The sequence below is a fragment of the Euprymna scolopes genome, chromosome 5 (genome assembly GCF_053919585.1).
Source record: "Euprymna scolopes isolate OS-2025 chromosome 5, ASM5391958v1, whole genome shotgun sequence".
NCBI classification, from domain to species: domain Eukaryota; kingdom Metazoa; phylum Mollusca; class Cephalopoda; order Sepiida; family Sepiolidae; genus Euprymna; species Euprymna scolopes.
The window spans coordinates 16,019,021-16,035,052 of NC_136486.1; the positions used below are offsets into that span (position 1 = coordinate 16,019,021).

The 16,032-nt window shown below is 32.2% G+C and overlaps 1 protein-coding gene across 1 annotated transcript in view; it reads left to right on the plus strand.

The window, feature by feature from the left end:
• The window catches only part of LOC145276710 (spondin-1-like), a 487,184-nt gene that overhangs the window by 418,237 nt on the left and 52,915 nt on the right, over nucleotides 1–16,032 (plus strand). The window lies entirely within an intron of this gene.

The window sequence follows — 16,032 nt, forward strand, 5'->3', positions numbered from 1 at the left end:
CTCATCTACGCATACGCAAATATACACGTTGAATTGCGTTTATTTTTTAAGTTTTTATATACATGTCGACTTAACTAGAGAGCTCAATGTTTTGGTTTCAATTGAAGTCGATGGCATCCAGATCATGTTTTTAATGCATTTAAATTACTGCCATGCATTGGATACAATATAATAATTAATAGAGAATTTACTCTATAATAATAAATAGGAAAAGTGTAGGTATTAAAATATCATATTTAAACGTATTTTGCAACCGGGCAACGCGTGGTAGTGTATATTTTTATCTATTGAATAAAATCATTTTTGTAATTATTTATTCTGTGGTTTTCATCATATACACCCTTTTCAGAAAATATATTTTTCAATCATTTTGTTAGAGGTATTAACCGCGAGGATTAGGCCTCTCGAGGAGAAATCAAGATATACATATGATGTTGTTGACGGTTGCTTTTACGTTTGAATCCGAAGTGATTGTGTAGTTGGCGCTAATTTTAAATGGAAGGAGAAAGTTAATTAATTTATATATTGGTAGTAGTATGTACGAATAGAAATCAAGATGGATTTATAAGTGAAGAAAATCTAATATATAAAAGGCTATATGTCTGTCTGTCTGTATCCATGTTTTATAACTTCCGAAACTAAAGGTCGCAGAGCGGCGTTAGGGGTTTCAAATGATTGGATTTTTATAAGCAGTTCTTTTATGGGGCTTTAGCCGATTAAAGTAGATTTTTAAGGAGTGACACTTGGGTCAAAATTGAAAAAATCGTTTATTTTAAAAATAGTTTATTTTTAATTTTTTAATTTCAATCAGTTCATATGCGTGTTTCCTTGGTACAGTGGTAACTTCATTAACTTTATAATGCTACAGTTTTACTTCCGGTTTCGATTCTAACTGATGACCCCAAAATACATTTTTTTTTTCTTTTAAAATCACCACTCTATAATAATATATACGAAATAGCGATAAATTAAAATATCATATTTAAGCGTATTTTACGACCGGGCAAAGCCGGGTACTCCTCCCTCTGATATTCTTCTTTATAGAACTCACTATATCTGTCTGTCTGCCTCCACATTTTCAAAGTTTTTCTCCCCGAAACTAAAGGTCGCAAAGCGGCGCTAGGGGCCTCAAATTATTTTATTTCTTATGGACCGTTCTTTTAAGAGTTTTAGCCGGCTAAAATAGTTTTAAGGGGTCAAAAAGGGGGCAAAATTGAAATAAATCTTATGCATTTTTACATCCATCTTAGTTTATTTTTAATTAGTTCACATGCGTGTTGCGTTGATACAGTGGAAACGTCACCGGCTTTGAATGCTAGTTTTATTATCGGTTTCGATTCTAGCTAATGGCTTCCAAATACTCGTATTTTACTTTTAAAATCTGACTATAATAATATATACGAAATCTGGAAAAATTAAAATATCATATTTAAGCGTATGTTACGACCGGGCAAAGCCGGGCGCCCCCACCCCACTAGTCAGTGCTAAAAATGTTTAAACATTTAAACAATATGAATTCAAATACAGGCTAACATTTAAAACGAACAACGCTAAATGTTTTTGACTTTTTGAAAATCTCTAACAACTGGGAAAAACATCTGTTGACATTTTACACAGAAGTGATAAAATATTCTGAATATTTGAAAGTAGATGTCAACTATTGAATTCTGTAAAGAAACGAAGAAATGTACTATACATCTAATGGCAGGCTGAGGATATTTGACCTGAGTTGTAGAGAGAAGAGAGAGAGAGAGAAAGAGGGAGAGAGAGAAAGGTGGGGTGTAATAAAGGAGAAAGAGAAAGTTATAAAGAGATTAAAGAGAAAGAGAGAGAGAGAGAGAGAACGGATGTGCTAAGCGTAAAAAAAGAAGGAAAACAAATCACATTTGCTAGAAAGATAACATTTTAACGCACACCGTGACGTCATTGTACGAAGGAGGTCGTTATTGCAATGGATATCAACGTGAACTAGAAGATCGGTTTTACGAGTTCAAATCCTCTTTTATGTACCGTGTTCAGTTATGCAACCATAATATTGAGAAAAATTATAATCCAACATTTTCTGGATTTAAGTAAGATGGCAGTTTATGTTCTGTTTAGTATACACAAGCAGGTAGATCCGACGTTGCCCGGGATTAAATAAGGATCAACGAATGATTATCCCTACAAAATAAAATTTACCGGTTTTTTCTTGTTTTGTTTTTTTGCTCAGCATACACCTCCAAACACCCGGGTAACGCCGGGCACCCATGATAGTCTATATATCTATAAAAGTGAACGTGTCTGTGTGTCTGTCTGCCTGTGTGTCTGTCTGTGTACATTTCCCTACGCAATAACTCTGTCAATTTTTAGTCTAGAGACTCGAAATTTGATATACAATGTACTGAGATTTGGGAAAATCTTCCTAATCCGTTTTCGGCCAGAAACATGGCTGTTGATGGGTCAAAGTTCAACGATTTGACCTTTGAAAACTCTACCAAATTCCTCCGACCATTTTGGGTTTAAACACTTGAAATTTTAGATATAGGTTTCTTGGACATGGGTCTAATTTAATAACTTGATTTGAGCCCAAAACAATAAATGTTTAGGGGTCATAATAGGGGTCAAATTTAAAAAAATTGACCGCTTTTATTTTGTTTGTTTTTGCTAAACATACACCTCCAAACATCCGGGCAACGTTAAGTATTAAATATATATGTACCCCACGTATTTTTTTTTATTTTTCACCTATTTTTATTTATAATAAAAGGCAAATTTTGCTGAATTATTTTTATTTTTATTTTTTTATTAGTTTTTATTCATTTGTTTCATTGTGATGTATCCAATCCACTGCTTTTTTTTTAACTATTTGTATTGTATTTATTTTCATTTAAGTCATTTAAGTTTTGGTTTTGTAAACTCCTTAAGTAATACGTGGGGGACAACCTCTCGACTCGACATTTTTTATGTAAAAGACCTTATTGTTTAAAGTATGTCATAATTGGCAATGTGTTTTTTTTTCTTTTTCTTTTTAATAGCATTTACATTTTGACAATTTCTCTATTAAATCTAAAATGAGTAACTTTCTCGAATATTTCATACAAACTTTTTTTTTTTACTTATACTTAAAATAGGCACTGTAAAAATACATTTTATTGACGAAACATTACACTGATAATTTTTATATATATATATACGGTGGTTTTAGAGGCGACAAACTTTAAAGTAGCAACTCTATTTTTTTTAAATTCAAGATTTAGCAACTATCGGGTATTTTCAGTTTAGCTTGGTTTGTCAATTCATCATGTTGTTTCAGCAGGACGTTGTCACATATCAGATAGCGCGTGCTACAATCAATTGACCGGAAGAAACATTTGATGAACGAATAATTTCCCGAAGTGATCTCTTAACTAGCCACCTCGTTCGTACGATTTTGTAATATTAGATGATTTTTATTAAAGATATGTAAAGTCCTATATCTACGTTTATAAACCAGACACAATAGACCACTAGAAATATAACATTTAACGCTTTATTGCCGAAATACAGGCTAATTAAATACGTGTAATTGTGAGAATCGGACCTCTAGATTACGCCATACACACAGGGGATATGTCACAGACTCCTATAAGGATATTGGAGATAAATCGTAATAAACAGATATATTCTGACGCTTCATTAACCAAAATACTCACAAAAGGGGTTTCAATAATATCGAGGGGTCTCCATTTACGCTAAACTTCAACAGGATGCTCAGTAGCAATATATTACATACATGAAAGATGCCGCTGTGGAATTTCCATCGTTCTCCTTTATTATATATATATATATATATATATATATATATATATATATATATATATATATATATATATATATATATATTATGGGCGTATATTGTGTAAACAATGTCTTAACTATAATTTCTTTGAGGATTTAAATGTGAAAGCTATGACAATGCATTTTTGTAGAACAAAATGCGATACATAATATTATGCAGGGTAACCCGGATATAAGAAACTTCTTTTTCCGGTGCACACCATAAAGCTCTTAGGGTTACATTTATATCTGGGGGTTTTCATATCTGGATTAGCCTCTACATTAACACAGGGTCTAATTTCAGACCAGATAAAATCGCTCCTATATCCGGTTTTCTTATAATCTGGTATCTTATACCCGGGTCCCATTGTACAATAGATTTCAATAGTTTTCGATTATAAATAATCCATTTACTAACGTAATGAGTCAATGCAAAATGTTATCGTGATGCTATGTTACTTGAATTTTCAAGGTGCTCGTCTTAAAAAAGAAGGAAAAAATATCTACAAACATTTGTTGAGGTATGTGCTTTGTCAGCAAACGGGATTGACAGGTGTCTATTGCATTAGATTTGTAGAGAATTGTAAATTATCGTAGAGGTGTCAGTTTGTATTTATGTTTGATATATTGTTATAAAATTAATTAACTATATAATTATATGTTTTATTTAGTTGTAAGTCTGATTTATTTATTATTATTTGTTATAATTATGCGTATATGCATATTTTGTTCTGTTTATGGAAGAGAAGTAACTCATTGCGATAAAAGTTTCTATTTAATTAATTCATCTAGTTTGGACCGTGCTGCTAATTTGAGTCAGAAGCGAATCGATACTCTTCTAAATTGTAGCAGCATTACTGGGACAAATCTTGTATCATACTAAAGACGATCGTGGATAGAGCAAACTATAATTTATATACTGTGAAACAAAGTTACCAGATAAATAAGTGAAAAAAACGCTTAAAAGCTTTGATTGTTTCTGTTCTGCTTTTGAAATCACGACTCTATAATAATATATACGCAATCTGAAAAAAAATTAAAATATCATATCTAAGCGTATTTTACATCCGGGCGCCCCCCTCGATAGCCCAAAATAGAAAAAAAATCTATGTATTGTTATACAATAAACCTGACACCACTTATAAAAAACAAAACAAAATAAGAAAGCTTGGAAAAAACGCACCTATAGTAAAAGCCGGTCTTGTATAAACACGCAGAGAAAAATATGTTATTACTTGCAAGGGGGAAGGTCCGCCCCCAGTTGGGACGACGATTCTACTCCGCAAGACAACAATGCAGCGCCAATGTTTCACTGCTATCCAACATTAGGAACAACAAAAGTTAGAGAACAAAAAAAAACGCTAGTATTTCGTTTTAAAATCAGCAATAATTGTCATCTGTTCAAATTATAAAACTCACTATTTCTGTCTGTCTTTCTCCTTGTTTTATAATTCTATTTCTGCCGAAACTGAAAGTCGCAAAATGGCGTTAGAGGCCTCAAATGATTGGATGTTTTATTGGTTTTTAGCCGATAAAAATTGTTTTTTAGAGGTCAAAATGGTTCAAAATTTTAAAAATCTTGATACATTTTGTGCATTCATTTTAATCAGTGCATATGCGTACGGTTGTAATGTCATTAGCTTTAAAATACTACTTTAGTTTCGATTCTAGCTGATGGCACCTAAATACTTTATTTTTATTTATTTTTTTTTTAAATCACGACTCTATAATAATATATACGAAATCTGGACAAATTAAAATATTATATTTAAGCGTATTTTACGACCGGGCAAAGCCGGTCCACCCTCCCGATAGTGTTTATATAAAAGACAAAATATGAACACATGTAAAATAATGTTAGAAAACAATAGTTTGTATCCTTTGCTTTCTTCTTACTAGTTTTCTCATCTTGGGAAGTATCCTCATAGTGTTTCGTCCGATTAAAGCACCGGACGCCGTCAGGAATCCTTATGCCGAACTCGGAAATCACTAGAAAAGTTTGAACAGAACCTGATTGCTAGCTGTCATTTCGCCAATCATGATGGAGTAGAAGTCTTAAGTGATTCGCACTGGGAAAAGCATCTTCAACCTCTAGAGGACTGCCGTTTTAAACATTACTCAGCACTAATATTTGTTACGCAATTTAAAATAAGGAACCCATTCCCGGGGATTACATCGGTCGAAACGTTGTGAACATATTATATAAAGTAATCTGAATATTCAGAGTGCTTAATCTTCATCTGAAAAAAATTGCAACCATACAATAGTCTAACAAATTTGTAAAAAAATGCAAGATTTTATGTTTTTTATGCAATGGCTAATAATCATCGTTGCCAGGAGTATCGACGTCTTTTGGGATTTTATCAAATTATAATTTTTAAAGTCTAGTTTTGAAAATTCGAATCGCTTATTTCGAATAATGATTAAGGTCTTCGCTAATGATTCCAGATTATTTTCCTTTACTGTTTATTTTCACACATCGGCGCCATATTTAATTCTATCAGAGTTAGCCAAAATAAGTGTGGTTTACTTAATCATATTCCAAAATAAATCACAAAAATCAAATAATATTAGAGAAGAATAATAAATAAAAAGAAAAGAAAAATGGAAAAAGAAAAAGAAAAGACGGTAAAAAATTAAAATATAGGAAATAAAAATTCTGTATCATTAAAATTAACGTATAATTTAAAAATGAAACGAGTTAACTATTATTATTTTAATTATAAGTTATCACCCTTACATATTTGGTTTATGTTTTCTTCGGAGATTCTTTTTAATATAAACATGTGTGCATTCTCTAATATCGTTACTATATATTGCAATCACAAAATTTTACTATTTTTATTTAATTTATTTATTTATGTTTTTTGCTTTCGAAATATTATCGTGAATTGGTATTTAGCACTAAATCTTGAAATGAGAATCTTTCGCGACGTGTATAGTTTTAGAAGATGTCATGTTTTTTAAAATCTTTTTAGATATACGAATATACAAAAATGTCCTCTTTTTATTAACCAGGGTTATATTGATTTCTTCTTATAATAGCAGACCAAGTAACTGATGACGTCTGTTATTTGTTATTTCCTCATCAAAGTTATCCTGAATCAGAATTATATAGTGGATCTTAGTCATAAATAATGATAAAAAATAGAAGGGTTTATTATGAATATAGGTAATGAGGTACAGAACAAAATACTATATAAACATTTTGTGTCATCATATTTTAATTCGAATTTTAACAAGGGTAAAACTATTGCAAACTTATTATCTTAGAGGAGTTATATTACCCATTATAAAATTATATGATTCCCGTCTTTATATTATGACATTTATTAGAAGGTAAATTTTGAAATGCTATCTATGTAAACTGAAAAATTCTAGCGATGACGAAAACGTAATGAGATTGTGACATTACCCTATATTGAGATAACATTAATATAAACACTAATTATGATTTTTTTTTTCAAACATGAGTCTCTCTTTACTAGGATAATAAACTTATCCCGCCCGCTATTTGACCATGTTATTATGAAGTGCCCATTCATCTGAGCAATGCGTATTGTTGATACATATTTGTTGGTGCAGCAGTTTGTTAAGATTTCGCATATATTATTAAATATTATTAAATATTATCAAATATTATTAAATATTATTAAATATTATTAAATATTATTAAATGTTATAAAATATTATTAAATATTATTAAATGTTATTAAATATTATTAAATATTATTAAATGTTATTAAATATTATTAAATATTATTAAATATTATTAAATTGACGTGATTTCAAAAGTACAAATATTATTTCACTGTCATCAGCTAGAGTCGAAAATGAGAGCAAAACTGTAGCATTCAAAGCTGGTGACGTTACCACTTTATCAACGTGACACCCATATCAACTGATAAAATGAAAAATGAAAAATGAAAATAAACTAAGATGAATGTACAAAATGTTTAACGATTTTTTTAATTTGACCAATTTTTGACCCATTAAAACTATTTTAACCGGCGAAAGACCCATAAAAACGGTTCATAAAGAATCCAATCATTTCAGACCCATGGCGTCATTCTGTGACTTTTAGTTTCGAAAGAGATAGAGTTTGAAAATATAAAGACAGACAGACAGACAAACAGTGATATAGTCTTTTATATATTAGATTTAGTTTTGAAACTCAGAATAAACCTTAACGAATACTCCTGGCGCTAAGGTACCTTATTAAACCTTCCACGAAAGCTATGCTTTAAGTACATTCACAATATTTTCTTTGATGAACTTACAGAACGTGAACCATTTTTTCATCACATTCTTTCTCCCTGTTTCCGTGTCCCTACAAGAATACTGATATTAAACTATAATTTGACCAAATAGTTTAATGTTCGTCTTTCACCATTTACGATAACCTGTTGTTATAAATCTGGTTTCTCTCTGGTAATGTGGATTGTTTAGATATGAAAAAAATATATAATAAAAACATAGATTTTTATTATTTTAGTTTGCAAGGAAGTCACCACTTATCAAGGTCCGGAGGCCACTCGAGGATAAGGGTTAATGAATATACGGTAGTCAATGGGACAATATCGTAGTAATCGTTAGTAGTTAGAAAATTGGTAAATTGGATTATTTAAAGGGACGTCTCATAAAGACCTCGTTTACATTAGGCTTGAAGACGACCATATTGTAATCAACTGGAAAAAGAGCGAACGGAAAAGAATTCACCAGGCGTACAGTTTTAAGATAGATGCTTTGTTCATGGAATCTGCGTTTAGGTTTAGGCATGATAATGTAATCCGAAAAATAATTCTGTTCGTAACTTAACAGTAGAGACTCATTTGGCTGGTTGGTTGTTTTTGTTTTACGGCATATCAACCTTTTTCAGGTTATTTAATGCCGAATCTAGTTATTTTGATGAACGATTTTTAATGGAGTATATTTGTTTTTTTAAGTCGGATTCTATTCAACCCATAGTTGGGACCCTGACAGGTACTACCACTCCGGGCCTGCGAGCAATGGCAATTAAAGGGTGGCTCTACACTCCCCAAGGCCCGCAAGGTGTGGCCTCACTATCGGATATAGTTTTAGGTCATATCCAGGACCAGAGACTCATTTAGTGTTAGGGTTATGGCTAGGGGTAGAAGTGAAACCTATGGTTTCAGTGTCGTCATCGTATTCAGGATCACCTGCAACATCCTCTCGAAAGAAATCCGAACTTGATCGTCCGCTTTCAAAGGTACGAGGACAGCTGAAACAAGATATTAAATTGAAGCAATTCAATCTATCTTGTTTAAAAGCACCTGTTTGTTATCGATTCAGATGTAATCGTTGTTTTACGAACTTCTTGTATGTTACTCATGCAAGTATATCTTTTTAGATCACGTTGGGTGTGGATGTACGTGTCATGAATATCGACGGACGAATGACGATTTCCCTATGAAGGTATCCAATCCTATTATCAACGAATATGGCCATGGTTTTCGTGATGCGTGAAAAAATTCCAAGTGTAATCCCATATCGTTAGATGTCAGGAAATAGCTTGTAATTTATTCAAATGGAATAAGAAGTCGCCTTCCTGTACTATTCCGCTGCAGAAGATGGGTATAAAGTGATGTTTAGTCTCGTAAAGAAAGAAGCGTAGCCCGAAATAATTCATTTTCGTTTTAAATGTTAGGAGTAAACTTTTTAGCATATATATGTTATTTTCTCCAAACTGTGTTTGATTATTTAATTGTTTAATGTATAAATTATTTTGTTGTCATTTTCCAACACTGTAGTCGTTCCTTACCGAGCAAATAGTTTAATAATGAGGATGAAATATTAAAATTACAAGCAAATGAAGTTGATTGTGTTATTTTGGTATATTCGTTTTTCACAATGCATGGTTCTCTCCCTCTATCAAACGCACTCTATTTACTACCTCTGTCCTCTTTCTCTCTCTCTCTCTCTCTCTATATATATATATATATATATATATATATATATATATATATATTAAAACCGATTTCGATTATGTAAAACGCCCTACTTGAAAGATCATCCTTTAAACTCGTAGCTTTAACATTCAAAGACATGAATTATGACAAATATATGGAATAACTGGAACTTCGGAAAAGCAATATCGGCTAATAGAGTCTCTACTTGTCTATACCTAGTTGACTGAAACATACTTATGATTGTGTAGCGATATTTAAATCTTTATGTAATGAATAAAAAGCATATATCTTGCTCTACTGTGCATTGATCACTTTTGGATAAACCTCGTTATATTTTGTTCTCTGAATATTCTTAACTTGGAATAATTAAAATTATATATATATATATATATATATATATATATATGTATGGCAGGATATATATATATATATATATATATATATATATATATATATATATATATATATATATATATATATAACTTGAGTTCCTTCAGCCATAATCGAAACTGAAACAAAATCTTATAAAGAATTTTTTATAAAATTATTTATAAAAAATAGATTACTGGAGTGCTATCGGTTATCATCGAAACCGAAACCTAAACTTATGAAGAATTATTGGTAAAATTATGACAAGAAATAGAAGTACATATCAATTAAACGACCCGTATGTAAGTGTGAACCAGAATAACACACACGATGTCGTATTAATATATAGATAATTGAAGCAGAATTTTTTGTGTGAAAAAAAGGCGCGTATTTCTTTTCTTAAAATTCTCGAATATTTTGTTTAATAAAAATGTCAATTTTTCTACCAATTTTCGTTGCAATGTCCTCTTTTTTTTCTTTTTTTAATGTTGAAGTTTGCATTTGGCCGTGAAGGTAAAAAAATGAACAGTTAATAAATTATTTTAAAGGTATTATTGTTATAAACTGGAGTAGCGTTCATTTTAGTGTCATAGATTAACATATGAAGAATAAATTAACATATAAATCCCATCCAGAAAGAATATATATATATATATATATATATATATATATATATAAGTGAACGTCTGTGCGTGTCTGTGTACATTTCCCTACTCAATAAAGAAATTTGATATACAGGTTACTGAGATTTGGGAAAATCCATGCGATCGGTTTTTGGCCAGAGATTTGGCGATTAAGGGGTCAAAGTTCAACGATTTGATCTTTGAGAACTCTACTCAACTCCTCCAACAATTTTGGGTCTACGCACTTGAAATTTTAGATATAGGTTCCTTGGACATGGATCTAACTTAATGACTTGATTTGAGCCCAAAACAATAAATTTTAAGGGGTCAGAATAGGGGTCAAATTTTAAAAAAATTGACCTCTGCGGTCTCTTCCAAATTACTCAGACAATTTCTAGTTTAAATATTTGAAATTTTACATAAAGGGTATTCAGAGATAGGGCAAGCTTTTTCATCAGTTTGGGTCGAAAATTTTTAGTTACCAATATATAAATGTATGTATGTATGTCTGTTTGTATGTCTGCCTTAAACTTTCAATGGAGGCGACGATCAGTATCGTTTTAAAGTTCGACCTTTCATACGACAAATATTGAAAAATTGGCTTAAAACATTAATATCTTCCCCTTCATCTAAGCACTTTTCTACAGGGGGTCACTTTTTTCGCCGATATTTTTTTAAGTTATCTTCTCGTTTAGATTGTAGCTTCCGGTTTGGCAGTCGTCGTAACAGCATAAACGTTAGGTTTTACCCCGTTCTTTTCCTCCTTTGCGGTACGGGTTCGAGCCTGCCTTCCTACTACCACTTTTTTTTTTTTGCTCAACATACACATCCAAACACCCGGGCAACGCCGAGCTGAAATGCTAGTATTTAAAGAAAGGGAAAGAAAATGGCTAGTCAGTTAACAACGCAAATGGAAGAGAGAAAAGGTTGAAGAAGAAAAGCTGTCACGTGACCGGTAATTATTCCTGTATACCAAAATGACAACTCCATTACAAATAACACCATATACTTTATTAAATAAAGTTTTAGTAGAACGCCACTATTATATAAACACTTTGATTAAAATGCTATAGCAAAATTTCAAATCAATCCGTAAACAAGTTTATTCGTAACATACAAACATTTACATTTTTATTTATATAGATGAAAATCTCTAAAACAAACGAAGGGACCTTTATGTGTTATGGGATATGTATTTTCGTCTATGTGGTAAAAATCATGGACAAATCACTTTTTGTGTACACTTTGCCATAAGGATCACTTACGTTAAACGACGTTGAAATTGGTCAATTAGTCCTCGCACGAAAGCGCAGGATACAAAATGTTTTAAATAATAATAATAATAGAATAACAATAACAAAGTCTTTCGCTAGCGAGGACTACTATTGAGCGTAAGCAGTTATACACTCGTTTTGAAATTTTCATCGCTATTTTTTTCGTTATCTACTGAATATTTTTGATGAAACCTATATGAAATATGTTCCTTATTAAACTGTAAAGGTTTTCTATTCTGAAAGAAGTTTTTAAAAAATTAATCTAAAAAATTATTTTAAAGTTTTTGTTAAAAAAAATTCAGATTTTCTTATTATTCAGACATGTATGACAAAGAGAGAGTTGCAAAAAAGAGTTGTGAAGTGAGAAGAATTACAAACTGAAACAGAGAGAATATTCAGACCTGTAATAATAGAAAGAGGGGGTTGCAAAAATGAGTTGTGGTGTGAGGAACAATACAATCTGAAATAGAGAGTAGGAGAGTTTTTATAAATACATACAAAATCACATTCATCTTTTTTAAATCCAAATTAATAAATCAAATAAAATATAATCTTAAAAAGATAGGATACAGGTTAGAAAAGCATTTCATCCGAGGCATGAAAATTGTTAAACAAAATGTTTTTACTCTAGGCTTTAAAAATGAAGGTACAAAATTCAATTTGAAATTTATTTATCTTCAAAGTGCACTTTTATACATTTTCAAAGTAAGGTATTAAATCTGTATGCTTTTCTAACTTGTACTAAAATGAGTGACTATGAATACCAGGCGCTGTATGTGGTTTAGCTCTTTGTTTATGTCGGAACTGTTTCAAATTGCCTTAACTTCTTTTTCCCACCGAATTCTTGAAATGCTGGTACTACCCTTCTTTTACAATTGACAGCCTCTGTATAAAACCCTTACTGGGGGTATTCATTGTCTTCCAAGACTTAACGACGGCCTGTGCATAGCACTAAGACCAGACTGACGGGTTCATTGCTGAATATGCTCCTAGCATTATAATTATATGCTTGTATTTATACGGTGTACAACAAAGAACAATACAATTTAATTCAATAAAAAATGTTTTTAAATGTAATATAGGTTTTAAATTTGTAATTACAATGTGACTATGTATGTTTTTCTCTGCCAGTGTTCTAATAAAACTATCTTAAGGGGGTTTAAGGAGATATAAACTGGCGAGGAAAAAAGGAAATCTGATAATGAAAGGGAAATAAGTGTCAGCCATATTGGATTTCTCGACGCCGAAATTTGGCTTATTATTGTAAGCATCAAATCAGCGGGATCTACGCGACGCAAGGTTAAATGTTCAGCTGTTTATGGCCGGCATAAACAAACAAATGTCCTTCACTACTCTATTTCTCAACTTATGTTACTAACTTGTATGTTTTTCTCTCTTTAATTGTCTAATCTTTTAAAATATCATGAAATAGCAATAACGTTCGCTTTTCTTGTACTTCAATATATTCTTCAACGAGTTTTTCGTTATTTTTTTATCTTTTTAATTTTCCCTTTCATGTTTTCTTTTCATTCTTATTTTTTATTATTTATACACGTTTTTTTATTGTTTTCTTCCTTGTTTTGTTTCGCATCATTTTCTCTTTTGTCTTCTCGCGTTATTGTTATTCATCTTTTTTTTTTGGAGTTTACTTCGTCGACTTGACCAAGCTAGTTGGCATGACGATTAAAATTGTTAGCTAATAAGCTGGCAGATTTAGACTTCAATCTTTCTGACTGGTCCTACACACGAAAACATACAAATTTATGATCCAGTTGGCTGAATGCTCAGCATTATCACGCTAGAACCAACAAATGAAATGGATGGCTCTCGTCTTGGAGAGGCCCCATGTTTTGACAAGCTTATGGGTTTGACTTTTACTCCTGATCTGAAATGGAACACGTACATCAAATCTGTTGCCAGGGACGCTGGGAAAGTGGTGGGATCCTTCTACCGCTCTAGAAGATATCTCACTACTGATGCAATTCTCTATCTGTATAAAAGCCAAGTACGTCCAAGGATGGAGTACTGCTGCTACATCTGGGCAGGAGCTGCTAAAAACAGTCTATCCTGCCTTGACAGAGTACAAAATAGACTTTGTGATTTAGTGGGTCATGCCCTTTTCTCTTCCCTGCAACCTCTCTCCCACAGAAGAGACGTTGATAGCCTGTCTTTGTTTTATCGTTATTTCCATGACAAATGCCCGTCTGAGCTCCAATCCCTCGTCCCACCTCGCCAATCTTTCACGAGAAACACCCGTCTGGCTGAAACTACTGTCAATAATTTTCCCCACTCTTTATCTGTGCCTAAATCCAAACGTAGATTCCATGAGTAAAGCTTCTTTCTTAGAACTGCACGGCAGTGGAACTCTCTGCCGCTTGCCTGTTTCCCACCTGACTACAACTTGGACGTCTTCAAGTCCAACATAAACAAACACCTGGCAAACCACCCCCTTATGTACGACACTCTATCAAAACCTCCAATACTAATGATTACTACAATTGATTACTGTACACGCAATAACCCTTATCCCTGAGTGGCCTTCGGGCCTTGATAGGTGGTGACCCCCATGTAAAAAAAAAACGTAGCATAGTTAATGATTCAAGTAATCAGCGTACTATTTATGTCAGTATCATGCCTTGCATTCTTCAACTAATGTATTTATTACAGACGTGTAAGTAATCTTCCAAAATATGGAAGTTAAAACATTTAAACAATCAAATAAACACTGGAATGTGCATCTACTCTGAAGAACTAGTCCATTAGAATTGATTTTATAAATGCATACATATATTATATTGAGTTACCAAGGCATTTTTACATGCCCAAATTATTTGCCTCTTGAGCGTGTGCTCTTCAAATAAAACTTTAGACTTTTGTATCACATTATCTCTCAGTAGATAACTATCTAGGTTTATCTTACTAGTATTTTAAGCATATATCAAAACATATTATCGCAATTAACATGCGATTTCTCATAGACCTTTTAATGAAGATTTTAACATCTATTGCAAATAGAAACTTTAGCGATTGTAAGAACAAATTCTGATAGATATTTGAGAATGTACCTAAGAATAACAAACAAAAGTAGGCTTGCAATGAAACAATATCCTTCCTTTTTCAAATAACGATGCGGCTTCTTTTCATAGACCGATAAAGCATTGTAAATGTCTATGAGCGTCTCCATTTACAAGCCTATAAATATCAGAATATTTTTTTAAAAAAATGAAGATGAATTACCTTGTTTAAATTCCATTGTTAGAATCCGGGTTTGAATCGGATTAATTCAACTTTTGTTTGTTGCTCCTTGGGGACTTTTCTATTTTGTATTTCGGCGTGTAGATCCCGTTTTAAACAAATTAGACCGATGTTAACATCCCCGGGATTAGCTAACAGAAGCGGACAGGTGGAAACGTCTTCTTAATGTCTAGTGTGGTAGAAAAGTGCGAAACTAGGATTGACTAATCGTATTATTTCGATTCTTCAGACTATTGTTGTAATCTTGAATGTCATTTTAACAAGGTTTCGCTTGATGAAACCTTCGATCTTCTTCAGGGGTATCTTGTTAAACCCGGAAAATTTTCTAACGAACTCGGGAATTGAGACGGAATTTCAGACGTAACCCTTTATTTACTTCACGGCGGATGCGGGCACTTGTTCCGCCCATCAATTGTAAAAGTGATATTCTCCTGAAGGTTGAAGGTTCAATTCACAGTGTAGATGACGGAAAAATACAGTTATGAATTACTTGTGGTCTCTCTATTTAGTCATGACTGACGGAACAAGAGCATGCTACTCCTTGAAATAATTAAAGGGACTCGTTAGAAATTCTGTCCGAATTCCCGAGTTTGGCAGAAACATTTTCCACGTTCGTATCTATTTTAGCGTCTTTCTGTGATTGTATTACTCAGTATAGAGTTTTTATCTATTTTATAATATTATCCGTCTTATAATATGATCACACGTTGAAGTCCTCATAGCTGCCATAGTTTTGATTCTAATTAAATTCTATTGTGTGTTTAAAAATGTGTTTCAATTCAA